Here is a 27,876-nt window from a genome sequence, read left to right on the forward strand (position 1 = left end):
GGGAGGGGATGACAATAGGCGGTGACGCAGAGGAGGGGAAAGGCGCATGCGCGGTGGTTGGCTGGCTTCAAAACAAGGGTTAGGTAATCTGGGAGAGCTGGTTGTTGATGTGCGGTGCAACCGAGCGGAGGTCACGTGACTCCCGGTGATCGTGTTGTCTAGGCAACGCGAATGTAAGGGACTATTTATCTATATGTAATATATTACAGGTGTCAGGGGGTATTTACACGGGGGAGTTTTGTCCAATTGCAGGATGGACAGGACTTGCAGGGAAAATAATCGTTTAAAAGGGTTTATTCACAGGAGCCATATTTTTTTTTCTCTTGCACATTTATTTCGAAAAATTGCTGCGTGTCGTATTTTTGAGCAATTTTTCAGGAAACGCCCATAATTTTCTACGGAAGTGTGAAAAAAAAAGTCGTATGCGGTTTATACGCGAGAGCAACACTGTTTTGAAGCATTTTACTAATGGATCCACAGGAGAGTTTTTTTCAAATGCGGGAAAAACGGACGTGTATCTGATACGAGCGTGTTTATATCCGTGTACATACATCCACACAAAACCGCGCGTCTATTAGAACCATGGGTTCCCTATGGTGTGTTCACATGTCCGTGTTTTACAGGCGTGCAAACCCACATACCTGGAAAACATAGGACATGCGTGCTCCATAGGTCTGTGGTGCGTGTCAATATTCCCCACGGGGAGCCCCCTCATCACTGAACACTGTGGCAGCAGTCACAGTGTTCAGTAATGATGCCCCCCCCATGGGGCGTTAAGAATCCTATGCCACAGCTGTGACAGAGGATCGCGCTGTTCTCACATTGCTTTCAATGGGGACGCCACTCCTGTCGACACCCTCTGCAGGGATTTTCGGGGAAGAGCTTTAAATATAATCCTTTCCCTGAAAATCATTCCTAGCTTGTGTAAAAAATAAAAAAATATATGCTTACCTCGCAGGCGCGTCTTCTCTGCTCTGCAATCACAGGCAGTGCTCCGCTGTCATTTAATAAATGGCTGAGTGCTGCCTGTGATTGGCTGAGCGCTCATCCAATCAGATACAGCGCTCTCAGCTATTTTTTGCTCGTATGAAAAAACGGATTGCACACGGACTTAACAAAAAGGAAATATACCACAAAAATAAATGCACATTAATTGGTCAGTTTGTCACTTACTGAAATGGCGTACACCCATGTGAGTGGGCGCTTATAACGCGCTGCGGAATATGTTGGCGCTATATAAATAAAGATTATTATTATTATTGTTAATAATAAAAATGGTAATTTCCAGGCGCAACTGGCTCGTTTACCTGAAAAATCGTATACTTCTCTTAGAATAGGCATCAATATTAGGCTGGATTCACACAGGTGAGCGCAATATCGGTCCGAAACTCGTAACCATATCACACTTGTAAAATTTGTGATTTTCTATGCAAGTTTGTGCAAAAATCGCAGCGATAAACATTAGATTTTCAATAGGAAAATGTAAAAATCGTATTTTGCTCGCATAAAACTCACATTTACTCGTATGTGCGATGCTATTTTTTATCCCACCCATAGCAAATAATGGGCGATTGTTCTGTGATCTTACAGAAAATTAGGACATGTTGCCCTCTTCCCCTCTCGCAGCATCACTGCAAGCAGAAAGACGCACGTGTAAATAGACCTAATTATATGTGCACAAAACCCGCATGGAAAAATCTCCCGTGTGAATCCAGTCTTAGGGCGCATTCAGACGACCGTATATCGGCCGCGTATTAACGCCGGCCTATATATGGCGTCCCTTTCTGCAGGGGGAGGAGGCTGAAATAGCCGGGAGCAGTGCTCTGAGCTCCCGCCCCCTCTCTGCCTCCTCTCCACCCCCCTGCACTTTTTTCAATGAGGAGAAGCCGGACGGGGGAGGAGCTAATTCCCGCAACTTAGCCCCGCCCCATCCAGCCTCCTCTCATTGCAAATAGTGGAGAGGTGGCTGGAGCTCAGAGCACTGCTCCCGGCTCTTTCAGCCTCCTCCCCCTGCAGAGAGAGACGCCGTATATCGGCCAGCGTGAATACCCGGCCGATATACGGTCTTCTGAATGCGCCCTTAGGGAGGTTTCAGACAGCCGTAGGCACAACTATTTCTTCCCCTTCGATAGCTTTTCAAACTCCACGCTGGAGCATAGGAGTTTGAAAAGAGCCGCGGGAAGATAGCCGCTTCCCAATTTTTTCCCACATGGAGGATTGCAGGGAGGATTGGGCAGGGCCTAACTTTTCTTGGCCATAGTATTAATGGCTAAGAGCTAGTGAAAATGAAACACTGAAATCCTATTGAAATCAGTAGTTTCGTGTTGTCCCATTAGGCAGCCGTGATTATCGCGGTCACATAATTGGAGAAAACCACGTTCGTCTGAATGCACCCTTAGAGCAGTAGCATTGCAAGTTTCACTAATCGCACGGATCAGCAGGACATTGTACTATTAGTGGCCGCAGTATATGGTATTGCAGCGTTATCTCATTCCAGTGAATGGGACAAATCAGCAATACCGAACACTGCTTCCACTACTAGAATGGCGTCGTACAATACAAACTGATGTAAGGCAGTATTCACATAGCATTATTTACTATGCCGTGTGATAACGTCAGGGCATTCTTTTATAGGTGCTGATCTGTCACTGCGAGGGAACCCCCGAATGGAACCATTCAGTTGCATTAGTGAAGCTGACACCATTATGACATCCGTTTCACAAGGGTTCTGTTAGTTTTTGCTCTATTTGGATTGTAGAATAACATAGTTGACTACACTATTTCCAAATATAAGGGAAACAAACAAAACTCTTGTAAAATGGACATCAAAGTGGTGTCAGCTTTAGTAATGCAAGTGAAGGGTTCAGTTCAGGACTCCGTCACAGTGATTTTTTCGGCAGCTTTGATGGAAGTGTGACGCACAACTCTCTGTGTTGTGTGAGCAGGTTCTATGTGTGGTGGCTGCGAGAAAGGTTTGTGTTTTGTTTGGTTATGTCGCTGGACTCCTGGTTAGTGTTGGGACTAGCGGTATTGCCGGGAACCGTGACATGGCCCACTATCTTCCATATTTTGGTCAAAATGTCAGCAAACACCTGGCATTTAGAGCATCAGCATCTGCTACTAGTATTTGCGTATTCACTGCTGTATGGTGTGATTATGGCTCTGTGTGTTAGCTTATCCTGGCTAGTTGTCCCTGTTGGTGGTGGCATGTGTATGCGTCCTAGCCTGGGTGCGTGGTTTCCTAGGGGCAGCAAGGGCCCAGATTCGAGGACCGCTGGCCCACCCCTTATTGAAGCGATGTCCCTGCTTAGATAGGTCCTTGGTCATCTTCCTTTGTAGATGATAGGGAAAGGTGTTAATCAGTGGTTGTTTCACCTGGTGTTCCATATCCAAGGTAACGTTCGTGTGGGCCCAGTGCTCACTTGCCCACCCAAACGTAGCAATAAGTTTTTGTCCTTGCAGGGTGGTAGTAAACTGGGCGGCGACTAACAGAATGGTATTTAACAAGAAGAAATGCAAACTCCTAAAATGAAAAAAAAATATACAGAATGGGAGGAATTGGGCTAAGCAGCAGCGCATGTGAAAAAGACTTGTATATACTAATAGATCATAGGCTGAACATGAGTCAACAATGTGATGCAGCAGCCAAAAAGGCAAACACAATTGTGGGATGTATTAAGAGAATCATAGAGTCTAGATCACCTGAGGTCATTATCCCTCTTTACTCTTCCTTAGTCAGACCTCATCTGGAATACTGTGTCCAGTTCTGGGCACCCCACTTTAAAAAAGACATAGACAAACTGGAGCAGTGAGAAGAGTTACTAAGATGGTGAGCGGTCTGCACATCATGTCCTATGAGCCGTGGTTAATGGATATGGGAATGTTTAGCTTGCAAAAAAGAAGGCTGAGAGGAGACTTAATAGCTGTCTGCAAATATCTGAAGGGCTGTCACAGTGTAGAGGGATCAGCCCTATTCTCATTTGTACAAGTAAAGACTAGAAGCAATGGGATGAAACTGAAAGGGAGGAGACACAAATTAGATATTAAAACAAACTTTCTGACAGTGAGGGTGATCAATGAGTGGAACAGATTACCACAGGAGGTGGTGAGTTCTCCTTCAATGGAAGTGTTCAAACAAAGGCTGGACAAAAATCTGTCTGGGATGACTTAGTGAATCCTACAATGAGCAGGGGGTTGGACCAGATGACCCTGGAGGTCACTTCCAACTCTACCATTTAATGACTCTATGACTAGGACTTATGTTCTGTGGATGGCACAGGCCCAGAAGTGAGCCTGCGCCATTCAGCAACAGTATCCCAAAATTGTACCAATTAAAACTACAGCTTAAGGTTGGGACATCGACACAAAAATATCTATAGCCGATAGTATCGACTATCGCTGAACAAACTATCGATTATTGTAAAATATCGGTAAAAAACTATCGATATTTCGATATATCGACTTTTTAAAATGCTGTATAAAAATAAAACAGGCCTAGGGTTAATAAAGCAACAATCAACAAAAAAAATTATAGTTTTCTTTTAAAACTTTAAACTGTTGAATTTATTATTAACTTATAACTATTAATAACATGAAAATATATTAAAGTTACAAATAAAAATAATTGGAGGTAAACACACTGAAACAATGTCCTGCCAGCTACAAGGAAGCCAGTAGATGGACGCTGAACCTGACGGGATGCGAGCATGATCTCTGCGTGTGTTTGTGGGGCTGCGTGCCCTGCATTTTTTCAAGTTGTCGCTGAGGGACCAACAGTCTCCATGGCAACCTGTAAACAATGCAGGGCCTGGTAACGTGAACGCAGCGCCCCGAACGCAATTGTAATTGCGCTAGATGGGTCTCCTATCTTTTCTATGAGCACTGCGTTCGCGTTAGATGCTGAACGCACGACATGTCGCGTCTTCTTTTCTGGATGCGACCTTCGTGCGTTCAGCGCAGCCCTCCATCTGCCTGTGGAAATGCCTTCATTTAGAAAGCACTGCCCACAGCCGTCGCGTTAGACGCAAGCGTTCAGAGCCTGCGTCTAACGCGATGAACAAACACATGTGGAAAGGGGGCCTAAGACCCCACTTTTTCTGAGAGTCGTTTTGCCTGGAGCAAACGTTATTGGTGACAAAGAGTCGCCTCACACTTTCCAAAAGTTTCTAGAACTTGTTTATAAGTTCATTAGTGCCTCGAGCAAAACTCCATCCTGTGCCAACACAAAGGAAAGGGCAAAATGTAAAGAAAGAAAATATGGTCATTAGACCATAAGACACGTTTCTGCCTTACAAAAATCGATATTATATCGCCCTAAACCATCGATGTTACCGATATATCGGACATAACAATATCAATGAAAAGTATCGCCAAAGCATTAGCCATATATCGAATATTTCGATACATCGGATTTCGATGTCCCAACCTTACTACAGCTTGTCTCACAGAAAGCAAGCCCTTATAGAGCTCTGTCCAAGGCAAAATAAAAAAGTTATGGGACTTTAAAATCAAAGATGTTCAAAAATAATTTCCAAGAAAATGGATTTTATTGTCCAAAAAAAATCTATGAAATTTATACCGTATGATAAATGCTTTAAAAAGTTAAAGCTATGCCAGAATTTATGTGTTTTCCCCCTGCCCTCCAAAAAAATTAATAAAAGTTTAAGAACACATTATATGTACCCACAATGTACCAATAAAAACTACAGTTTGTCACACAAAAAAGACGCCCCCATATGTCCATGTCGATGGTAAATAAAAAATGTATGGCTTTTGAAAAGTGGGGATGAAAATCTCCAAAAATTCATTGCGTTCTTATGGCCAAAATAGGCCAGGAATTTAAGCCACGTCCTTAAAGGGGTTCTGACACAAATAATGTTTTTATGCTTTAGCAGCCATTGTTCCCTGGTCTGCCTAATGGACCCAGGGAACCCATGGGTTAATGGCTGCTAAAGCATAAAAAGATAATACTTACCTGTTCTTCTGTTGTTGTTGACATCGGGGGGTCATCTCCCGGTAGGCGCTGTTCCTCCTCTTCTGTCTGCACGAGCCGCGCCGCTCCGGGATCGCGCGCATGCGCAGTGGAGAGGTGCCCTCTGACAGGAGTCAGGACGGGCTGCGTCTCCACTGCGCATGCGCAGCACTCCGGAGTTCAGCAGGACGGACGGGCCGCCCACAGCAAGCACTGCTTGTGACGTGCTTGCTGTGGGCGGTCCGTCCGTTCACCTCGGAAGTACCTGACGGATGGACCAGAGCAGGAAGTGGTCTTTTTGACCGCTCCTGCTCTGCTTTAAAGGCACAGAAGAAGATGCCGGCTGGAGGGGACATGCCTGGCGATCGGGCCAGGCCAGGCAAGGTGAGTACAATTTTTTTTTGTCAGAACCCCTTTAAGGGCTTAAAGCCTACACTACAGGAAGATATTTGTGAGGGAGATGAACATGTGGAGTTTCTCTGCGTAGAGATACATGGAGGGAAAAACAATAATACAATTCTCTTAGGGGTTTACTATAGGCCACCAAATATAACAGAAGCAACTGAAAATCTATTACTAAGGCAAATAGATAAAGCATCAAATCACAATGAGGTGATTATGGGGGACTTTAACTATCCGAATATAAACTAGGAAGCCGAAACCTATGGATCTCATAATGGTAACAAGTTTCTGTCAGTAATTAATGACAAATACCTTACCAAACTAGAAGGACGGCCATTTTGGACTTAATATCAACCAGCAGACCTGACAGGATAACAGGTGCAAGTTGGGGGGCACCTGGGAAATAGAGACCTTAATATAATACATTTCCACTTGTCTTTCAAAAAGGAGTTTTTTCAGGGAGCTATGAAAATACCAAACTTTAGGAAGGCGAAGATCGATCAACTCAAATATGTCCTTAACCTTAGTGACTGAGACAATGTCCTCAAAAATAAAGAGTACAGACAATAAATGGGAAGTGTTTAATAACAGACTAAATACTTACTATGAGCAGGTCATATCTTACAGTAATAAAGGCATTAAACGTGATTGTGCCCAGCAAGAGAAACAAAGTAATCTTGTGAATATGATACTTTTTAATGGCTAACAAAAATACATGATGTTATAGCGAGCTTTCGAACCTCTCAGGATTCTTCCTCAGGCATAATGAAATAGATCCGAAGAGGCATACATATATGTACACACATACTTATGACAAGGCACAGACATGGATGTGATTAATTTACACCTCAAAGAATACCGCAACAGGATGAGTAGAGAAATAAACATTTAAGTAGTCCACTGATAAAGGTATGAAGGTTTTATGGTCTCTGAATTAGTGTTAGGGCATCACCAGGCCAGCAGTTTTATCTGTGCTATAGATTTCTCATACTTCCCATTCACACATGAATCCTCTTGAAGAATTTAACCCTATGTTGAAATTGTCAAAAGTTGTTATAAATCTGTACTCCCAGGAATAGGAGTAATCCCTGGATCAACCAATGTGACTCAAAAAGATGAGTAGGGGGCAATAGACTGCAAAAAGAAAGTGTTTAAACTACTAAAACAAGAGGGCAGCAAAGAAGCACTTAAAACCTTTGAAGAAAAAAATAAATTATGTAAAAAGCAGCAAAGGTAGAGACAGAATAACTCATTGTCAAAGAGAGTAAAACTAACATTAAACTATTATATAATTAGTAAAAAGAATAATACTGAAAGTGTTGGCGCTTTAATAAATAATGTAGGAAAAATTGCAAAGGATGATGATGAGAAAACAAATCTATTAAATCGCTTGTTTCAGTGTATTCATAGAGGATATTGAAATGTCAGATGAGATGCAGAGTGATAATGTAAACTCTTCACTATAGGTCACCAGTTCAACCCAGGAAGAAGTGCAGACAAACCATCGGGTCCTAATGGCATACCCCTCCAGGTTCTAAGGGAATTAAGTAATGTGATAGACTGGCTTTTCTTATATTTAAGGACTGTATAGTAATGGAGTCTGTTCCACTAGATTGGCGCAAAGTCAAGCTGGAAACTACAAACCGGTAAGTCTTCCCTTTATTGTGGGTAAAATGTTTGAAGGGTTTCTAAGAGATGCTATCCTGGAATAGCTAAAAGAAAATGGCTGTATAACTCCATATCAGCACAGGTTTATGAGAGATTGCTCCTGTCAAACCAATCTGATCAGCTTTTAAGAGGAGGTGAGTTCTAGACTGGATCGGGGAGAGTTACTTGATCTTGAGTATCTGGATTTTTGAAAATCATTGGATAGTGTGCCGCATAAAAGGTTGGTACATAAAATGAGAAGGCTTGGTCCAGGGGTGAATGTGTGTAAGTGGGTAAGTAACTGGTCAGTGATAGGAAGCAAAGGGTGGTTATAAATGGTACATACTCTGATTGGGTCACCAGTACTAGTGGGGTACCACATGGGTCAGTATTGGGCCCTATTCTTTATACTATATTTATTAATGACCTGGTAGAAGGATTGTTCAGTAAAATATCAATATTTGCTGATCATACACAACTATGTAAAGAAAGGAACACAAGAGAGAACACAATGTAGTTGCAAATGGATCTGGATAAGTTGGGGGCACAAAAGTGGCAAATGAGGTTTACCGCTGATAAATGTAGGGTTCTGCACATGAGCAGAGGAAATACACATCACCGTTACACACTAAATGGGAAATCACTGGGTAACACTGACATGGAAAAGGACTTGGGGATTTTAGTTAACTGAATCAACCAGTGTCAGGCAACTGCTGCAAAGACACATAGGATCATGGGGTTCATCAAAAGAGGTCTAGGGGCACATGACGAGAACATTGTTCTTCTTCTTTACAAGTCACTGGTCAGACCACACATGGAATATTGTCTACAGTTTTGGGCACCAGTAAGCAGGCAGGACATGGAGCTTGAGCAGGTTCAAAGGCAAGCAAATAAATAAATTGAATGGGTGGACTACAATACCCAGAGAGGTTATCAAAAGTGAAGTTATTTAGTTTAGAAAAAGGACAGCCGGGGGGCAAAAAACTATGTGTAAATCTCTGTGTGAGATCTCTCCAATCATCTATTTATACCCAGGACTGTAACAAGGGGGCGCCCTCTTCATCTAGAGGAAAGAAGGTTTCTACACAACATAGAAGTGGGTTCTTTACTGTAAGAGCAGTGAGACTGTGGAACTCTCTGCCTGAGGACGTGGTGATGACAAATTCAATAAAAGAGTTTAGGAGGTGCCTGGAGTGTTACAATATTACATGTTATAGTCACCAATTACCGCAGAAGGGTCGGTGACCCAGGGATTATTCTGATTGCCATATTGGAATCAGGAAGGAATTCTTTTCCCTTCAGGCCAGATCCACACGGGCTAGAAAATCTCGCTAGAAAATCATTGCTACAAAACGTATGTATGTGAAGCCCATGGTTTCCAATGGGTTCTTTCAGGCTACAAATCTTCATCGCTCATGTGGATAAACCCATTGGAAACCATGGGCTTCACATACATGTGTTTTGTAGCAATGATTTTCTAGCGAGATTTTCTAGCCTGTGTGGATCCAGCCTAAGAGCTTGCTTTTTGTTAACGCTGTGTTTTTTTTAAATTCGATTGTCAATGGGACTTTCTAATGTTAAAAATGCATCGCAAGTTTGTGCTTTGCAATTTTTGTGCGATGCATTTTTAACATTAGAAAGTCCCATTGACATTCGCGTTATAAAAACACAAGGGGGTAGGAGCCCTAAATGAGGAAAATTAGCTTCTACCTCATTGAGGTTTTTTGCCTTCCTCTGGATCAACATTGAGGTTGGGAGGGGGACAGGCTGAACTAGATACACATATGTCTTTTTTGAGCCTAACATACAATGTTACAAACTCCTAATTAATGTCCTCCTGGCATGCCCCACTATCACCCGGTATTCTGTGCAGCTTTCTGCACTCTCAGAGCAACATCTTGGTAATTATCGCCAGGGCTGTGGAGTCAGTAAACCAAACCTCTGACTTCCAACTTTTTAAGTGATACATTTATTGTATTAGGGTTTGTTTACACATTGCGGAAACACATCACAACTGCAGATTAGAGTTACAGTACTGTTACAGCAGAAAATCTGCAGCGCTTTCTTTTTTCTAAATGTAAACCGAATTTGCTTTAATCCCTTTCACTTTAACATTAAATGCACTTTAAATTCGTAACATCAGGCTTTTCAGCATCACAATTATGATAAAATAATCAAGTTATTTAAATAGAACATTAAACATACTTATAACTTTCCTAAATTCCTATGAGGCGGCTTTCACACGGGCGATGTAATATCACTGCAAGAAAATTGCAGCAATATCACATCAATGATCCATTTTCTCACGGCAATATTGCGATTTTGTGTCGCTACAAAGTCGAACGTGGTGCTACAAAGTCGCACAACTGTGTAGCACCACGTGCAAGGATTTTCGGGGGAGGGGGGGCTTGACATATAAGCCCTACTTCGAAAATAAGCCCTAGCTACATAAAAGCACATACATCACCTAAGAAGCGTTGTCAGCTCCGCAGCGTCTTCTCCCTGGTCCCTGGCAGTTGTTTTCAGGCATCTCTTCTGGTCAGAGATTGGAAAATCCCTGCCTCGAGGAAGCGCTGCCTCTGACAGGCTAAGCGCCGCGGCACTCAGCCAATCAGAGCCAGTGCTCAATGAACCAATCACTGGCCCCATTGAAAGCCATGGGCATGGAACTGCGGTCACATGCATTTTCAACATGCGTGGGGTGCATTTTTTATTGCGCACTTAGGCACATAAAAAAAATGGCTCATCTGACTGAGCCCCAAGTGTGCAAAAAGGTTTTTAATTTTTTTAACTATTTTTTTAAGTTTTTTTTTTTTTACATTTTTATGTCCCTATATGGGACTTAACCCAGGAAAGCTATGATAATGCATTGCAGTACTTTTGTACAATACCATAGCAATCACAGGCCATGGCAATCCACTGGTCCTCCATGATTACATAGCGGAAGTCTGATGACATCACAGAGGGAGTCTGCATGACACGATCTACATTTATCGCAGCATGTGAGGGCTTAACAGTGGGGATCAGTGTTCTCCGCTATTGCAGTGGGAGGCCATGTGTCAGTCACAGCCGATTCATGCTGTGGGACAGTGTGAACTAATTTCTCAACCCGTGCCATCTGCATGATGTAAGTTTACATCTTATTGCATTAAGTACTATGTGCCAAGGGCGTAAACATACATCCTATGACAATAAGGGGTTAACTTGTAGGAGTAAACGGGTCGGATAGCATAAGACCAGACATTGGGGAAGCAGAACATCTTTTTAATGATAATTACTGTGTTTTCTATTTTACTATCCTATTTGTAAAAAAAATTATTCAAACACCTAAAAGGAGTTGTTGTTTTTCTGCAAAACTTGGCATGCGGTTATATCTCAGGCAGATATGCAGATGATTAGAGTTGTGGTGTGATTAGATAATTGGTCTTGCCACCTGAGGTGATAAAAGTGGTTCCACCCTTGGCCTATAAAGAGGCTCTCAGAGGCCCCTTGTGGTTAGAGCTTGTTGACCACTAGACATGCCTTTGTGATGCATTCGAAGAGCTTTCGCCCAGGTCATAGAGTTTCAGAGGGGGAGCATTATTGGAATATGAGCTCGATGGTTGTATCGACAAATTACTTGCCATCTGGGGTATTTTGACCAGACTGTTAGGAGGTGTTGGGATGCATTTGGGCACATACACAAGGCGATCAGTCTAATGATGCCCTCGAACAGACCACCAGTAGAGAGGATCATCTGATCATCCGACAAACACGAGCATCTCCAACTGTTTCGTTGTCCACCATCCAGAGATAGGTGGCAATATTGTTATAGGCCTCTGTGTCTGTCTTAAACACTTCCAGGTGCTTGGCTGAAGGACATTTAGTCTCATGGTGTCCATTACTTGTACTGCCTTTGACACCCACCATTGCTTCCATTTGCAGTGATGTTATGAACAAAAAACCTGGACTGCTACAAAGTGGAACCGGGTTGTCTTCAGCGACAAATCCAGGTTCAGTTTGGGCAGTGATGACAGCTGTGTTCATATCTGGAGACCTAGAGGTGAGCACCTCAATTTTAGCTTTACTATGAAGCAGCACACTGCCCCCATTGCTTGTGTGATGGTCTGAGGGACATTCTGCAGCCATGTGTTGCCTGTCATGGCAGGGCTTCAAAGAGGCATCTTCCAGCAGGATAATACTGAGCCGCATACAACAAGGATTTCACAGGAATGCCTCCACAATATTGTCACACTTCTGTAGCCTGGTAGGTCGGCCAATTTATCACCAGTAGAACATGTATGGGGCCATCTGGGACACCAACTCCGAAAGCCTATGGATTTGCACGACCTAGAGGCTCAGTTACAGCAAATGTGGACCGATATGCTGCAGGATACCATATGGAGCCTCCATGCCCACACGTATCACATCTTGTATCCAAACTAGAGGCACCCCAACAGGGTACTAGAGCCTCCATGCCCAATCGTATCACATCTTGTATCCAAGCTAGAGGCGCCCCAACAGGGTGCTAGAGCCTCCCTTTAAGTGTTCAGTTTTCTGAAATAAATTATCCTCTTGCTCTGATATTGTAATCACTTATATCATCATTACAATCACTCCTTTTTGGTGCTTGATTTTTTTGAAAATGAGTTGAATTTGAAGCACTTTATACATGCATGGAAAACCTATTTAAACTCACCATACAGAGCCTGGGATGTATGATATAATCCGTGATACATGAAAACAGTCAATTTGGCCTTGTTTGTACAGTGCAGTTTTCGTCTGGCTTTTGCTGCACCATCGTTAAAATGCCAACCTTTTGAGATAGTAGCACTTTTAGAGGCATCTATAAGATGGTTATTTAAATGGCGATGGTGAGTACCCTCTATACTCGTGGGCAGTGCTTGTGGCAGCTCTCCTTCAATCAGTGGCGCATCTAGAATGGCTCAGGTGTTGATTAACAGGACTCTCCTCGAAAAGCATCACCTACACAACCTTGGGAAAAGATTTAGCTTACAGCACCTCAAAGTCCGATTTAGGGAGTTGTATTTAAATTGACGGCATAATCCCACAAAAATATAAAATACTTATGGCTCTTGAAAGGCATGGCTGAAAAAAATATATAATAATCTTCATTTGTATAGCGCCAATGTATTCAGCAACGCTTTCAAGCATGGGAGAACACAGACAATACAACAATTACATGTGGTATACAATTAGTTTTAAACAAACGGGGTGGGGGTGTTACAGGAGGTACAAGGAGGGGGGGAGATAAGGCATTGGGGGAACACAGGCAGTACGCGAATTACTGTCAGGTCCGGTGGCTCTGGGGGTCTCTGTGCCCGCACTATTGGCCCTTTTACCTGGGGTGCGGCACAGAGGAGCCCCGGTCTTGGTAACCTCCCCTGGCTGCCGTGATTCGGTATGCCGGCTCCAGGCATGCGCTCCCATGCACCTAGTTAGTCGAGTTACTGGGGACGCGTCGGGTTACCGCCCCACGCCACGTCCCCGTTGCCATGACACCCAGGCGCGCTTGCTCTGCACTCATTGCTGGACGTCTGCTCTGCACTCACTACTTGATGTCTGGGTCTCTGCTCTGCACTTGCTGTTTGAGGTCTGGGTCTCTACTCTGGATGCGTATAACTAAATTCCACACCACCTCCACACCATTCACAACCTGATTGGTTGTTTAGATTAACTGATTCATGGTGATTGGTTATTTGGGTTGGCTGATTCATGGTGATTAGTTATTTGGTTTGGCTGATTCACTGTGATTGGTTATTTGTTTCATCGTGATTGGTTATTTGGGTTGGCTGATTCATGGTGATTAGTTATTTGGTTTGGCTGATTCACGGTGATTGGTTATTTGGTTCACGGTGATTGGTTGTTTAGCTTGGCTCGAGTAGAGGTGATGTGGAATAGGGATATATGCACTCTGGACTCAAAGCTTAATGTCTGGGTCCTTCTGCTGTCAGGCTCCCCGCCCCAATCAGCTGCTGGGGTGGGAGTTCTGACAGCATTTAAACTGCTCAGTTCCTTTAGACCTTTGCCAGTGTATGTTTTGTCCCCAGCTACACCCGCGTATCCTGTGTTTGATTCCCTGCTGTGACTTGCTTGCTTCGGACCTGACCCGTCCTTGCCTTTGCCTGACTCCTTGTACCTCGTTCTTCTCTGTTGCCGACCCAGATTGCCTGACCTGCCTTTGTGTTTGTCTCTTGTATTTGTCTGTGTGTCTGGCTCCTGCCCCCACATCCCTAGCCAGTCTAGGGACTGTTGCCTAGTTGTCGCCCTAGGGCTTAGCCTAAGGGGGCAAGTAGGTAGGGGCAGGGGTTGCGGGAAGTTTTCAGGGACTCCCAGTTCCCTGACAGTTACATGTGGAAATCAGTTATTAGGAAGCAAACGCGGTGTGAGCGGTAAGGAAGTGCAGGGGTAGAGGTCGTAGAGAATAAGCAGGGTGGAAGGTGTGGGTAGCCATAGGGAGGGGCAGGGGGACTAGGTCAGGAGATTTGGTATGCCTCCCTGAAGAGGTGCGTTTTTAAGGCGCGTCTGAAATTTCGTTCATCGGGGTATGTCTGAATGCCTTGGGGTAGAGCGTTCCAGAGGATCGTTGCTGCTCTGGTGAAGTCCTGGAGGTGAGCATCTAGGCTTCGAATTGGAAGGGTGTTTAGTCTGAGTGTGTTAGTGGATCAGAGTGTGCGGGCTAGGTGGTATATGAACTGAAGGGAAGCAATGTACGTTGGTGCGGCGCCATGGAGAAAAAATGTGCTGATTTCAGCAATAACTCGAAGAATTTAACAGCACATATGTTGCATTATGCAATGTTCAATTGATTTGCATGGCATAACTTTCATTTTTTTGCATAAAATTGAATGGGAAGGCGCAATTTTCATGCATTTCTATTGAGCGTAGTCCACAATGCACAGCGGTGTTAGTAGTTTATCAACATGCAGCAGTCATCACCTAACCCTACCTTTATGTGGCATTTGATGTAGTTGACCCCCTGCTCCATTACATCCTCAATATTCCTTTCACCAGCTGCATTTAGTAATAAATGATAATCTTTGGGAGAATGCCTTAAATATGCCATTTACATATATCAGCATATGTAAATGTCAGCTATCATTTCCTGCATGGTCTCCTCTTACAGGACATGGTTCTATAAATCAGAGCACGGTTCACACAATGGCATCAAGGTAAAATCTGCTATCAATACACGGCAAAGGAAGTTTGAAATTGACGATGTGCAGCAAACAATGGCTTTAAAGTTGACGTGACTAGTCAAGGAAATCTTTTAGGAGGTGGAAAGCATGTTTTTTTGTATTTTCTGACGCCCTAATAGGGAAAGTACAGGATAATTCAAAAAGAATCACAGAGGCAGAGGGAACTAATTTACATAAAAGCCCAAATCACAGGAGATAATTCAAAAAGAATGGTGCAAAAGTAAAGCTGATTTCTTCACACATGGATTGGTATACAACAGCTTGAATGATGTGAAAAGACAGAAGAACTCTTCAAGTTTTTAATGCAACTAACAGAGGTTTGATGGGGTGACTAGGAGTCCGTTCCAAACGTTAGAAGGCAGCAAGATGCACTGCAGGGCTGGGTCTACACTGCAGCTGGGGATGTGTGTGCATGGCCTTACAACTCACACGCAGTGTTGCCATGATACAATTATGGGGCAGCTCTCTATTGCTCCATTCCAACTTAATGTGTAATCCTCAGTTTCTCCCCAGTCCATTCCACTAACTCCCCTCACACAGTAGTCACAACAAGCACTTTTCCAGAAGTCAAGGACGTCAAGCCTGTACTTACTTTTTGCATTCCCACAGTGTGTTCTATGCTGTATGTAACTTCCTCTGTGTTATTATATGACAGCCACTGCATGCTCTTGCTACTTGGCAGGAGCAATCTCTCTGAAGTAGAGTCGTCAGTAGTAGTGACTCTGATTGGGACATAAATAGGCACAGGAGGGGTTTGAGTTGTGGGTTTGACTTGTCAGCTCACTGACGGGTCAGGTTCCACAGTCTGGACTTCACTTACAAACTGGTTCATCTGCTTTCTCCACTTATAGGTTCAATAACTTTTATTGATAGCATTACAAATGAAATAGATACATTCCATGAAGCATCATTATCTTGTCTTATTTGCAGGAATTATTGTATACTTTCTTTGTATTTTTTAATAGTAAAAACAAGCAAAAAACAGGCAAAACGAAAGAGGAAAGATATGGGAAAACACCATCCACTAGGACCTGGACCACAACTCTAAGCAAACGAAGAGCCCTCTTTCTCAGTTAGTGGGATTGGGCACAGCACTATGCAGTATCCAATCATATAGAAGAGAAGCGAAACACATACCACGAACTCTTACATACAATGAAAAACAAGCAGCCAGCGGCACTCACCAATTCCCAATACCGTGGGTAGAGTGAAATGATGCAGGCTTCAAAGCGGGACTAGACTCGTATCCCCAAAAAATGCACTTAGTCCAGTAGTAAGAGCAGCATCAGAGGTGTAACTTGGCAATCCATACAATCAAGATGACTTCAAAATCAGATAATAATTTTCTTTTTATTCCAAGGTCAAGACAGCAACGTTTTGACCCACCCTCTGGGTCTTTCTCAAGCTGATTATGACATACCACGAACTCTGTATAGCATTAATGGCATCCATTGTATTATTATTCTCCACCCGCATTTCCTCCATATGCAGGATATTATCGAGAGTTTCGGTTGACATCAATCTCAACAGCGGAGTATTTGACTTTCAAAGTCTAGGTATAATTGAAAGCATGGCCAAAATAAATTAATGGAGCAAGCCTTTTCTAACTTTTGAAATTGGGCCTGGAAACATGAATAATTGAGCCATCTTTGGGAGGATGGGGACTGAGGTCCTGCATTTGTGATTATATAGCCCAGAAATCTGCCAAAGGGGGGAAATAGAAAGGCATGACCACTAAATGTGGAGGATCGTGCTGGGAGCTGAGGAGCACTTACAACACAAATGGGAGGCACCAGGGAACAGCTGAGAGAGCAGAGTCCTGTAGCATCTCGACAAAAGTTTGTAATTGGCTTCTTGAAGTTTGACGGAAACTGAGAGCTTGAGTGTGAGGGGAAAAGATATCTCCCAAGCCTCAGTGGGGAAAGAATGCCCCAGTTCAGATTCCCAGGTCTTTCTGAAACCCAGGCAAGTTTCCTGTATTCCCTCCATAAGCGGCATATGTCAGACCACAGAGATTGCAGGTGCTGGAGCAAGGCACAGTTGTCTGAATTTGGAAAGAGCAATTGATAGCCTAGGCATTCGTCCTAGAGAATGGATATAGCTGCAAAGTTGTAGATTTTGAAACCACGCCCCATCCTGAAGAGGTCTATACCCAATAGATTTGGGGGAGTGGGATATCTATCCAAGCTAGAAATAATGAACCATCCATCATAGATGACAGTTGTGGGTTGCCTACCAGCAAGGTCAAAGGGCCCGGGATCAAGATTTTTTATACCTTTAGCATAGGCTAGGCTTTCACCAGTGTTAGATTGGGTTCTGGTACTGCTATACCAATGTACCACCTAGAATTACATAACTGTAAAAAAAACTCTCTGTTGCAAGCATAACGTTGAGCTAGGTGAGATACTGGCCAAGACACTATCCAGTTCAACATAGTTTGCAGCAAAATAACTTTTATTGTTAACCAGTCGGTGGGAAGTCTGCCAGAACCGGTTTGTGATAAGCCCACAACTGTAATACAGATCCATGTCTGGACCTCTTTAATTTTTAGAGCCTCTCTCATTGAGCTGTCCCTTTCCTCGACAGCTTGTCTCACCTTTCGTTATGAAACACACCCCATAAGGTAATAGTATCAACTTTTATCCCTTATATTTGCTGGCTTCTTTAGGGAATGATTGGATTCTATCAGTAATATCATCCAGCCCCATGTATTCTGCAATAGGTGAAAGCACTCAGCCACCGACTACGGGAAGCAAATCCTAAGAGGGGCTATTTTTCTTCTATTCATCATGGTGCCCAGATTTTGTTCAGCCCTGCTTTACCTAATCATACCTACACCAGTGTTGTACTTCAGCTTTTGCATTTCGTTTTCTATTTAAATGTTCAAGTTTCTATGGAAAGATACCTTTCCTAACGTGCCTACTGCAAAGAACAAGCTTGAAGCACCATCTCTGTCTGCAGCTGCCTGGTAATAATAGTGTACCCATGCAGAATTAGATAAGGCACTTCCATCTCTCAGAGGCAGTCGCTTCAAAATGTATTGCTTATCATCGTACCATTTTTCATAATAAATATTCCTTTCGGCTCTGCCCTATTACTACGCGCAGATATTACCTACAGTCTTCTGGATGAACCTTACTTGCCCGTTCCTGAGCTGAACATTTATAGAAAATTGCCACTTAAAAATAAGACGGATTTATCATTTTAAACTGCGGTCTGTAGTGCCAGATGATGCCTTTGATGGATGGTCCGCTGTCTGAATCTAGAACACAAAATGACTTCTAAAGAGCCACATTTATATTTTCTTGTGAAGATGTTAGTGTAACAATTTAAGGCAATTTAACCCCTTTACTAATGTCTAAGAAGAAAAATACACTCTACATATCCCATGTCATTCACATTGGACAGATCACATGGAGCAAATATACTAATAATCATTTTAAAGGAGAACTCTGTTGAAAACCATTATTTCCCATGTGGATTCACACCTGTCTTTATGATGTTTGATGTCTATTTTTCTCTTCTGTGGCCTCGGACCCCAGTGCTGAAAGCCAACAGTTCTAATCCCTGAGCAGCAAAAGAAGAGGAAATCCCCTAGGTTCGGGCTTACCACGAACTGAACTTTTAGCAAAGTTCGACTGGTTCGTTTGCTCACCTTAATTAGGATATATGAATGAATCTATTAGGGCTCCTGTCCACGGACAATCGTGCATTGCGTTACTCGCGGCGATAACCCAGCCACGAGTAGCGCAGTAACGTTGCTATGTTAAGCGCAGCCCCCTGTCCACAAGCGGAAAATCCTAGTGATTCCCCGCTCGCGGGATCTGAATCGCAGCATGCTGCAATTTGCCGCGATTCTCCACGGTGAGCCTATCTGTCAGATAGACTCACCCACCGCAGAGAACTCTCAGTTCTCTCCCCTGCTCCCCGGCGGCGGACTATCACTAGTGATAGTCTGCTTCACCTGTGGACAGGGGGCCTTAGTCAAAATAAAATGCAGCTGCACAGAACAGCTATACCTCTGTAGGACCCAACTAGGACCCATTGATTTCAATGGGCACCATTTAACATTTCATTTGCTCAGCAGTATCAGTGAAGCCGTAACAAAGGAAGGCATTTTATAGAGCAAACACACCCATTAATTTGCATTCTGTTTACTGTCTGAATATCATTTCACTTTACACATCATCATTTCCATTGCTTGCTAGATTCTCTTGTTTTGCACCCCTCGCACTCAAGTGTTTTTAAAGAGTTGGCTCACCCCATTAGTCGTCATCCTCAATGTTGCTGGCAATGAAGTGGGTGTATTTTCATAGAACGATTCAGAGTTACATACGGCAGAATGTGAATTGATCCCTTTGTTTTGATGATAATGCTGGTTATTCAAGCATTGAATAAATTAAATGTACAGGATGAAGTCAATCACTCACTTTTAACTCCTCCATCATTTCAGAGTTCTGTAAGCCTGTTACAATGACATATACATGATTAGAGACATACTAAAATCCTCATAGCAGCACTCAGATCACTCTTAAATCGCCCCTACAAAACAGGGAAATACAATTTTTTTATGGTATACTTTTTCTGTACGTATTACAGAAGTTGTCTTGCAACTAAATCGCATGTTAATTTTGTTGCACAGGTTGTCACAATACTGTATGTTTTTAATTTTATGACTTGTATTTAGTAAAAAAAATGTTTTTTAACCCTATCCAGTCGTAAATGGAGATGAGCGAACGTACTCGGCAAGGCCGATTTCGCAATCGGGCATCGCGATTTTCGAGTACTTCACTACTCGGGTGAAAAGTACTCAGGGGCACTGTGGGTGAGCGGGGGGTTGCAGAGGGGAGTGGGGGGGGAAGAGGGAGAGAGAGAGCTCCCACCTGTTCCGCGCTGCTACCCCCGCTCCACCACGCCCCGCAGCGCCCCCGAGTACTTTTCACCCGAGTAGTGAAGTACTCGAAAATCGCGGTGCTCGATTGATGAAATGACAAAGCAGACATTAATCTACCACAAAGATCGTTCCTGGAATAGATGAAAGCAAAGCTACCTCTGATGTTGGTGTAAGGGTTCCTCTATAAATGTCATTGCAGAAGAGAAAGATAGCCTTCTAGAAAGGTTGTAGGTTTGAACAATCCCAATAAACAGTGGCGCAGCTTTAAGGGTCACAACTGTGACGCAACACCTAAGACAGGGGGTTCGGATGTCCCCCCTTGCTACATTTTACTTTAGCTGAACTGCACCTCTACTTCCGCTTCCACGCCGCTCTTTCTCTGCTCGTCTAGAAGTTACTGCATATACAAGCGCTCCAGCCCGCACCCTGCACCCCTGCACCCTCAGTCCAGCAGTAGCCGCTGTCACTTCTTAACTAATCTGTCAGGATGCAGCTCGTTCCCTGTTGGGCTATGCAACTTCCTCCCCAGAATAGCCCCACTCCTCGCCTTGTCTGCAGCATGAGCAGAAGAAGGAAGGAGTGGGCTATGCTGTGCAGGAAGTCGCATAGCCCAACAGGCAGCTGGCTGCATCCTAACAGATTAGTGAAGAAGGGACAGTAGGTACTGCTGTATTGAAGGTACAGGGGGGTGAGGGGAGCTGGAGAGTCTGTATATGCAGTAACTGATCAGGTGAATTGGAGAGGCATGATATTAAAGTGATTTTCCTGAGTGGGGGATGGAGAGATAGAGTATTGAAGCAATTTTTGTGACTTCTGCTGTATGGAGGTGCGGGAGCATCAGAGGTTGGGGGCTGCAGAACATTGAGGGGAGCCTCTAGGATCCACCAGCTTAGGCGTCTGGAGGTATGAGGGTTAGGTGGAAGAACTAGGCCGCAGGGCTCTGTTACCTTGAGGGGGACATTTATTTTTTACTTCTGGTAGGGTCAGTGGCATAGCTATTATTTGGAGACACTATTTGGGGTTTGACTTACCTTAAATGGGTATTCCAGACTTGATGAGATCGCATATAACTATATAATGCCATATCAATATAGCACCATATCTACCACTTTATATTTTTGAAAGAACTAGATGAAGACATTTTCCTTTTCTTTCTGTATGTTTGAAATTATTTTTCGGTTATATTCAATCAATCTTCAACTGGGATATCTAAAATACTGCATGGTACAGCATGAGTGAATATATTTAGTTTATATATCTGTTCACCATTACAATATGGAAAATATAACATTTTTGGTACTTATGTATATTTTTAGACATGGACAACAGGAATCTGTAGTATAGTCAAACAATTACATCAGCAGTACAAAAGAAGTAGCTTTTATCGGTACTGTATTTCATTCGGGTGCATGTGACTTTTTGTTCATGCAAAAAACATATTTTGATAATATTGTTTATTTTTTTAGGTAAAAACTGGTAAAAGAGGTTTTGTCTTAACTTTTATTACTTTTTATGTATTTTAAAAAACTTGATTACACTATTTTTATTTTTTGATCGCCAAGTGGCACTTGAACATGTGATCTTTTGATAATTTCTACAATACACTACAATACTCTTGTATTGCAGTGTATTATCCCTGGCTGTCATACTAGGTGTAATATAAGTAATAGATTGGCAAGCCTGGAAGCTTTCACTAGGCCTCTAGCTGCCATAACAACCAAATGGCAATTCACGATCATGTCACGAGGGGTTGATTTGGCAACAGAACATAGACCATGGCATCTAAGGGTGTATGATTATCTCCAAATTTATTCTGTAGCAGGACAACAACTGCAAACTTAAAGCCAAAGTCATTAACAACTATTGTCAGCATCAAGGAGTCCTGGAAGTGATGATTTGGCCGCCACAGAGCCCTGATCTCAACATCATCCAGTCTGTCTGGGATTACATGAAGAGGCAGAAGGATTTGAGCAGGCCTACATCCATAGAAAATCTGGGGTTAGTTCTCCAGGATATTTGGAACAACATCCCTGTTGAGTTCCTTCAAAAAGTTTGTGTACCTAAAAGAATTAGTATTTTTTTTAATCGACCAAAAAACTATTAACACTTCTATTTTTGAAAGCGTTCTTACTGTGCAGCATTTTTCAACACCTGCCTAAAACTTTTACACAGTACTGTACCTTAAAACAAACCTTCGGTTTCAGCACAAAATTTCTGTCCCAGGACTAGAAGAGGTGTGTTACCTGTACTTGATTTTCTCAGCCGCCCCTCCATTCGGCTGGTTTCAGGTCCCGCTTTCAGGTGGCCAAGATGAACACTGCCACTTTCTGTAGTCCTAATAATACTATTGCACTATAGGGGATTAGGTAGTCTAAAGATGGTGGCAGCCATCCTGGCCGCCTGAAAACAGAAACTGGAACCAGCAGAAAGGAGGGGCAGGTGAGAAAACCCCTCTTTGTGTCCCGAAACGAGTTTTTTTATAGGCATTAGCTCAGGACAGCCCTGGAAGCCTTTGTTAGGTGCAAGACACTCCTAATGTACTTTTTATAGTACAATATATATTTATCCTAATGTTGATTGTTTGTAAACAGAAAAAAAACATTGTGTTTATTATAAGCATGGCAGATGCCATGTAGTAGAATCCCAAAACAGACATATGCCTTTCTGACAGCTAGCGATAGTCTAAAACATTCACAAATACTATTGCATTTTAATAATATTCTGTAATGAAGACAAAAAGCTGGCATGTTAGTGTAAACAGCAAATGTCAACTTAGTTTCCTGAATATTGGGATGCGAAGTGACACAGAGACTTTATGTGGCAACTTTCAATTTAACCCCTTAGTGACAAAGCCTGTTTGCACCTTAGTGTCAAAGCCAAATTTTGGAAATCTGACATGTGTCACTTTAACATAGAATAACTCCGTAAAGGTTTTGCATATCCAAGTGATTCTGACATTGTTTTTTTCGCCACATATTGTACTTCGTTTAGGTGGTAAAAATAGACTGATAGACTTTGTGAATATTTATTAAAAGTGCCAAAATTGGGAAAAGTTTGGAAAAAAATGTTATTCTTTCACATTTTCAGGGCTTGGTCACACGGGCGCGTCGGCACAATCGTTCAATATTGAAAGTTTTTAAAAAAAGCTTTTTTCGCCGTTGTGACATAAAAAAAAATAAACTAACATAAGTGGTGACAAGCAGTCATAAAAGTTCAATCTATTAAACTATTACTTTTAGCCCTAGGTCACATGGGCATAATTTTAGCGCTCCGATAGCCACGCTAAAAAATGACAGATATCAGAGCGTTAAATTGCGTGAAAGAAGAATAGCTGCGACCAAGTGCACTGACACCACAGCCCCGAAATCCATTGGTCGCCAGAACAATACAAAAAAAAACCCCGCGGAGATGGAGGGAATTTCCCGCGATGGGGGATTCCCTTCATCTCCTTTTGCTGGACGGCTCACATAGTCTCCCATAGGAGTCTACAGAGCCACCGGCATTGTGCTGTCAAAAGATAGAACTAGTCCTATCTTTTGACGGAGAGAAATGTCATGGTCAAAAAAATCACGATTTTCTTTTTTAAGCATATCAAAGATTCATTTGCCTGAAAGAACCCATGGTTACCATAGGTTGTTTTATATTGCACCTACTCTGCAACAAAATGACGCTCATGTGACAAAGGCCTTAGAATGAAGTTACACAAGCGAACTGCTCGCACACGTTTTGTGCATTGCAAAACGCAAAAAAACTGCACTAAAATAGACCCCATTGTTTTCAATGTGTCTGATTACATGTGCGACTTTTCTCTCACAGCCACGCTGTGAGATAACAAAATCGCAGTATGTTCTATTTTTCTGCGAGTCCACATAAATCTTGCCCATTGTTTGCAGTGGGTAAGAAAAAAAATCGTCTCGCACTCACATGTACATGTGTTTTTTAATTTTTCCTTTTGAAAATCCGTGCAATTTTCACGCTCACGTAAAATGCGCATGAAAATTGCATGTTCAGCGATTTTCTCGCAAATCACAATGCACCCATAGTGAATATTGAAATTTTACAAATGCAGTATCGCTCCCAGTTTCTCGGACCAATATTGCGTTCGCCCATGCACCCTTATACCGCATGGTCAACACTGTTAGAAAAGAAACATACAATGCCAGAATTGTCCTTTTTTTGTTTTTTGGTTACCCGGTCTCCAAGTAAATATTGAATAAAAAGTGATCAATAAGTTGTATCGTACCAATAGCAACTACAGCATCACGTAGCTCCAGCGACAGAAAAAAAGGGTATGAAAATGGTGACAGAAAGCATTTTTTTTAAGGTAGTACAACCTAAAAAAAAATCTATAGAAACTTGGTATAGCCGTAATCATACTGATCCACAAAATAAAGCTAACCTGTCATTTTTATTGCACCCCAAACGTCATAAGAAACAAACACAGAAAGAAAAAAAATAGTAAAATTGAATTTTTTTCCCATTTCACCTCATTTAAATTTTTGTTGTCAATTTTTAAAAGTTTTCCATTGCATGATACGGTCCATTAAATAGTAGCATTGAATAATACAACTTGTCCATTGCCAAAAATCGCTGTTTCAAGCAGTTATTTGGGCGAGAGTGTAGACTTCATTGACTGTGCATTATCTGAGCACGATTCAATGGGGAGATTACATTTAAAAGGTGAAAATTACATTTTTGAAAATAACTAAGAGCCCAAAAGAGCAGATTATTGCAGTTAGATATATAGGTTGAGTTTTGTTATGGTTTCATGATTTTTTTGCAGTTTGCAGTTACAATCATATGCCTCATTTAAGGAGCTCCTAATAGAGCAATAACCCAGATTTATGAGTGAAACTTCCCAGTTGTTTTCTGGCAAAAGAGTCCTGATGTTGTGATCTGTTTGGAACAAAATGGGTTTGGCACATGACAATAGTCTTGTAGGCGCGCATTATTGAAACCACTGCTTCCTTTAACACTCGAGTGACTTAATAAGTTCAACAAATAATGCTCCTGTCTCCTCTGGGACTTCATGCAGAGAGGATGGCATTTACTTTCAGGCAGTGCAAGAGGCTTTTTGACCTCCGGCTTCTAGTGAATTCAGAATTTCCAACCAGAGTTACCTGGAAACTAATAGGTCTTTTTGAACTGGTTAAGAGTTCCCAAAAGATGGAAGCAAGAATGTTCACATTTATAGAAGGGATGTCCAACTGATTTTAGCCTTTCCTAAGGTACTGTCAGGTTGTGCTGCTGGACTCTGTGTTGTATTTCAGGGTTCCAGGAGAACACCTTCACAGGTAGGGGTTAATTGAGCTGGCTGGGCGTGATTGTTCTGGTCTGCCAATCCCCTGGGTTTGGTAGTAGATATATACCCCAGCCCCTCTGCAAGAGGAAGCTGTATTTCCTAAGTCTTGTCTGCCTGTGTGTTGACCGCAAGACACAAGGAGCCTTCATCGCGGCCTTGTGGCTTAAGTTCATTGGCCAATGTATGAACTAATCCCTCATTTTCATATTCAGCTTTGCCATCTGCTTTAGTGTGTGAGGTTGAGTGGTAAGTGTGTTTATCATCTGTCAGTTACCAGTTTGTGCATTGGGTTTGTCTGTACTTGTCCTGGTTCCGTGTACCACTTATTCTGGGAGAGCCAGGGCCGAGGTTCCAGCATGGGGCCGCCTTTATCGAGGTAATTGCTCCGCTTGTAGGTAGGGCCTAGTCATCTTCCCTGCAGCATAGGGTCAGTTTCCCTATCCTGGGTCTCCCTAACCTGTGTCCTCAGGTCACGTTCGTGTGGGCCCAGTGCTTAGTTGCCCACAAGAACGTAATAGGTCCTTAGCATGGAGGCAACAAAAGTAGGCAATATAAAGTAGGCTGGAATATAAATTTATGAAATCTTTTACCTGTCCTTATACTAAGCTTATTTGAGGTAGTAATCCCTTGAGTGTTGTCTTAAGGACATAGAAGTAAAACTCGTATTTGAAACTTTTTGTTTCCTTTTTATATATTTCTAGTTGTTCTGTATTTTTTCTCTATATATTTTTAATGAAAACTTTACCTTTGCAGATACTTTTCCATAGAACAAGCATTCTGAATCGTGCTTCTTGTTAACAAAGTGCAAACTACCACAATCAAAAGGGTTGTGTTAGGACAGTGCAGGACCCTTGTTGATAACACAACCCTTTGATGTGGTAGAACAGCCTTTTTTTGATTGGAAATGGTAAAATCTTCCTTACGAAAAACATATTAGGGCATATCTATTAATTTTGGCAGGTTGCATGCTCATTAAGAGGCAAGATCTAAGGAAGGCCTGCTGCATATGACCGGGTCGGATCCCACATGCGGGAGCCCACATCGAAATCCGACCCTGTGCCCGGCAGGCGTTCGCACATACCTGTCATTGTATCTTCTCTTCTGTAGTGCAGATGGTCCGCATGGCTCACTGTCAGACAAGCGCAGTGCAAAGTTTTAAAAATCCCTGCTTCTCCTGTGTCATCACCTAGCGATGATGCAGAATCCTCGACCTTTACACAATGTCAATTGCGGAAGAGCTGCGGGATGGATAGCTTCCATTGACTTCAATGGAAGCTGTCTGCGCACAATCCGCGCAACAATAGAGCATGCCGCGATTTTTAATCCGCTAGCAGAAAAACGCAATTGTTTTCCGCTCGTGTGCAGGGAAAAGCGCTCTTCCATAGCATGCTATGGAAGGCATTTGCTTCAGAATCCGGTGTGCAGGTGGCTGAAAGCTTTCAGAACTCAAGGTGATTGAAGAATAAAATAACTGATTTATTGCAAACATTAAAAACCAACACCCAGGAAGGTTTACGTGCTTTGAACTCACACAGAATTCTTAATCATGTCGGGTGTTCTTAAGGTTTGCCATAAATGAGTGATTTAATTCTTCTGTCAATTTGAGTTCTGGAAGTTTCCTTGGATCTTGTCACTTGTACAGACTGCCCATTGCTAATGCAGATTGTTTTCTTCCCTGCACTTGCATTGAGAAGTGGATCTTATATAAGGACTGTGGTGAGCTAACAATACTATATATTTTTCTTGATGAACCAGCATGTTCATCAAACAACCAGTAATGTTTTTAACCACCTCCCGCCTAAGCCAGCGTTCTTCTTCCTGACACAGCTCCATTGTTCAAATCTGACATATGTCACTTCATGTGGTAATAACTTTGGAATGCTTTTACTTATCAAAGCTTCCTGAGATTTTTTTTGTGTGACACACTGCGCTTCATGTTTGTGGCAAATTTTGGCCAACATGTTTTGTGTTTATGTAGTTTAAAAAATCTGAAGTTTAGTGAAGATTTGAAAACGATTAGCATTTTTCAGAATTTGAAATTTTCTGCTTCTAAGATCGATAGTCATATCACAAAAAATAGTTAAAGTGAACCTGACTTTTCAGAATAAATTAGGATGTTGTGTACATGGGGAATAACACTATATCTGGCCTTTATATGACTTCTATCCTGTACTTTTTCCCATTTTCCTCTCTGCAAGGTGTACATTTGACGCTCAGTCTTCTCAGGACTGGTGGAAGGAGTCTGGTGCTATGTTGTGTTCTATAGATTGTGCACAAAGAACTTCAGGGACCCTGCTTTCTAAGGCTGCTGTCCACAGGCGGGTTTGAATTGCGTTCCCCACGGCGATAATCCGGCCGTTGGGAACGCAGTGAAAGCACTTCCCCCTGCCCACGAGTAGAGAATCATTGCGATTGTCTGCTCGCAGCCGGCAAATCACAGCATGCTGTGATTTGCAACAAT

General features: G+C 42.6%; 1 long non-coding RNA gene across 1 annotated transcript in view; it reads left to right on the forward strand.

Annotated features, from left to right (window-relative positions):
• Positions 1 to 58: 58 nt before the first annotated feature.
• The window catches only part of LOC136624647 (uncharacterized), a 59,384-nt gene continuing 31,566 nt past the window's right edge, over positions 59 to 27,876 (forward strand). The window contains exons 1-2 of the long non-coding RNA XR_010792368.1: positions 59 to 173; positions 7,840 to 8,019. This is a non-coding gene — a long non-coding RNA (uncharacterized lncRNA). The remainder of the gene's footprint in view (positions 174 to 7,839; positions 8,020 to 27,876) is intronic.

Source organism: Eleutherodactylus coqui, chromosome 4 (genome assembly GCF_035609145.1).
Source record: "Eleutherodactylus coqui strain aEleCoq1 chromosome 4, aEleCoq1.hap1, whole genome shotgun sequence".
Classification (NCBI taxonomy): domain Eukaryota; kingdom Metazoa; phylum Chordata; class Amphibia; order Anura; family Eleutherodactylidae; genus Eleutherodactylus; species Eleutherodactylus coqui.